The sequence below is a fragment of the Zootoca vivipara genome, chromosome 16, assembly GCF_965207765.1.
Source record: "Zootoca vivipara chromosome 16, rZooViv2.hap1.1, whole genome shotgun sequence".
Taxonomy (NCBI): Eukaryota; Metazoa; Chordata; class Lepidosauria; order Squamata; family Lacertidae; genus Zootoca; species Zootoca vivipara.
The window spans coordinates 12,777,297-12,780,555 of NC_142599.1; the positions used below are offsets into that span (position 1 = coordinate 12,777,297).

The 3,259-nt window shown below is 43.3% G+C and overlaps 1 non-coding gene across 1 annotated transcript; it reads left to right on the forward strand.

The window, feature by feature from the left end:
* The first annotated feature begins 2,754 nt into the window (after positions 1-2,754).
* On the forward strand, positions 2,755-2,822 carry TRNAA-UGC (transfer RNA alanine (anticodon UGC)). Its single transcript has one exon. It is a non-coding gene; the product is annotated as a tRNA-Ala (tRNA).
* Positions 2,823-3,259: the final 437 nt, after the last annotated feature.

Sequence of the window (3,259 nt, forward strand, 5' to 3'; positions counted from 1 at the left end):
GCTCACAGGCCAGTGTTTCCCAGTTGCCTGTGTTTATACTACATTTTTTAAAGATTTGCCTTGAGCAGGCATCCCCAAACTCGTCCCTCCAGATGTTTTGGGACTGCAATTCCCATCATCCCTGACCACTGGTCCTGTTAGCTTAGGGATGGTGGGAGTTGTAGTCCCAAAACATCTGGAGGGACGGGTTTGGGGATGCCGGGCCTTGAGAAAGAGTCTTGAAACCTCTTTTGTTGCATTACGTTTTCCATTTTTAAGTTCGGAATAGAGTAGTTGCTTTGGAAGACAATAATCAGGCATCTGCACAACATGACCAGTCCAATGAAGTTGATGTTGAAGAAGCATTGCTACCAGTATGGTTAATAGTCTGGGTGATGGGAGCTGTAGTCCAGAAACATCTGGAAGGCTTCAGATCGCCCATCTTATCCTAAAGTATGGCTGGTCACAGCCAGTCAGTCTACTCTGGGAAAGGTCATGGTTAGAATACTATGTCAAAGCATTTCTTTTGCGATCTTTATTGCTGTTGAATGGGATTGGGTTAGATTCATTGTTTCATGTTCTGTTTCTTGGTTGGCCTTGCTATTGGTTTGCCCTGGGTTGCTTTGTCGAGTCCCAAAGCCAAGACACAAATATTGTGATCGCTAAAATAACAGAACAGCCAGGACTGAAGTTCCTGCCTTCATTTCTTTGTAGAAAGCACCTGCCACGCTGAGATATTTTTGGCCTCGGTTGTGACGCTGCCTCAGCGAGGACTTGAGAAAAGAAATATCAACATGGTTTGGATTTGTGTCTGATCCACCAGTTCTCCGTCTACGGGCAGTTCCTCACAAGTTCAGAACTCCAGCAAGTCTGCACTTGCTCAGCAGTCATGTCAAGAGATTTAGGTGACTGGTTCATAGTATGCACAAATTCAAACAGTGCTTTCATGCAGCACATAGTTATTCACTCCTACAAGATACAGTGATGGCCATGGAGAAGAAGACTATCAATGACTACTAGTCATGGTAGCTATGTTTCATTCGTGTCCTGCTTCAGCTGGACTTTCCCATAGGCATCTGGTTGGCCAAGGTTCTGGACTTGATGGACCTTTGGTCTGATCCACCAGCGATCCTCGTACATTCTGAATTCTTACATCACAATCAATGTCCTGGTAATACAAAGTTTCCAGAAAGGCAGCTGATGGGGTGCGAGTTGAGTTGGTTGCAAACAGCAATATTTTAACCCTGATTGCAGATGCAGTTTAAGTTGTACGGTAGAAGCTTTTAAGGTGCGTCTCTCTCCACTCGCTTGAATTCAAGATGGTCTACTTGAGATTCCTGCGTTGCAGGGAGTTGGACTAAATGACCCGTCCAACTCTACAATTCTATTATTCTACAGAATATGCTGCGATGGGGCTGGGCATGTTTCCTACTGTACAGAAGACAGTCTTCTGTTTGAAGGACCTTCTGGCCCAAAGCCCACTTTGAAGACTAAGAACCACATTACTCGACAGCATTAAGATTTCCATTGATTTCAATAGGGGTGAAAGGGTTTGTCAAGTTAAGTTCTCTCCCTTTCTAATTTTCCCCATCATTCTCCCCATTTCTGCAGCAATTTGCAGAAAGAAAGAAAGAAAAAACCTTAATTTAGTGAAAATTTCTCTACGCGAACACATTTTTATGCAGGTTTGACTAACGCACAAATATTATTTTTGCAGGCAATTTCTCTTAATGTAATGTTATTCTCAGTAACATATTTATTTTAATGTACACTTTCGCTTAATATATGCATCTTTGTAAACAGGGTTTGGTTGGACAACTACGCCTTGAAATTTGAATGAGTGCAAATTTCAAGGGATGGCTGTGTTTCGATTCTCATATTGTTTTGGGAAGTTCAGATTTGATAGATTTGCCTTTAAATGTGAATGGAAACAAACTTCTCCATCATCCCGAGCCCCTGCACATCAGTCTTAGAGAGGAGAGAGAGATACGTTTGAGGCGAAGGAATTGCAAATGACGACAAACTTTTAAAATGTACAAAATTTAGAAATGAAAAATGACGGAACAAAGAATTCCCAAGTTCAGAAGCAAGACAGATCATTTGGAACTCAAAAACCCCAGGAGAAAAGGGAGGTGAATTTTTGAGCTGCTCTTATTGAACCCAATTCTATGTCAGAAAGAATTTCACTCCAGCCCAAACTGGGAAAACATTGGCGGCAGGATGCAAAGGATTGGGAAGAATGGCCCACCGTTCCTGCTTCGACTCTACTGGGAAAAGAAATCACCTCCAGCCCTTCATAATTTCCCGTCAGATTTTGCCAGGCTACTGCTTTATTAATAGAGGGAGAGAACGGGGAACGCCAAACATAAATTCACACCATCAGTCACAAGGAAGAGAGAGGGAAAAAGTTCAGCTGTCTCCATGATTTAGGAGCCCCCCTGAGCCATGGTGCGGAGAGAGGGGGTGGGAAACCAAACCACACACGCACAGACTTGGTTGAGGGGAAATCTCCCATTTGCGTACAGCATGTTCACTGACAATAACCTGGAACTGAATTGTGCAGATCCCAGGCTTAAAAGAATGTAATGAAAGGATGGACGCTTAGCAAGGAAACACCTGCCCTCATCGAGGATGAGGGATGTAATGTTTATCCTAATAAAAATGTGCTAACAATAGCCATCTATCATGTCAGGGAAAAGCCTGGCTTAAAACCCTTGAACCATGCTACCTTTATAGGTGTGTGTTTATGTGCATGCACACACACACACATATGAACCATAGCTCAGTGGTAGAGCATCTGCTTTGCATGCAGAAGGTCCCAGGTTCAATCCCTGGTAGCAGGAAAGACCCCTGCCTGTTACCCTGGGTGCTAGCTGTCAGTCAGTGTAAATCAGGGGTCCCCAAACTAAGGCCCGGGGGCCGGATGTGGCCCAATCACCTTCTAAATCCGGCCCACGGACGGTCGGGGAATCAGCGTATTTTTACATGAGTAGAATGTGTCCTTTTATTTAACCACTAACTATACATTGTCCAATATGTTCTGTGCATTATTATTTAAATCTCATTATGCACTTCAGGAATGCGCATGAGAAAAAACAAACACTAGGGATGGGAGGATCTGTCAGTTTTGGGTTTTCTCAATTTTTCACTTTCCCACAGGGAAATCCACCATATTTCTGCATCTTTTTGCCATTAAAAAAACAACAACTCCTCGTGAAAAATCTGTTAGCATTTTGGCATGCATTCCCCCTAACATACAGTCTCTTTTTTGCAAGCCACT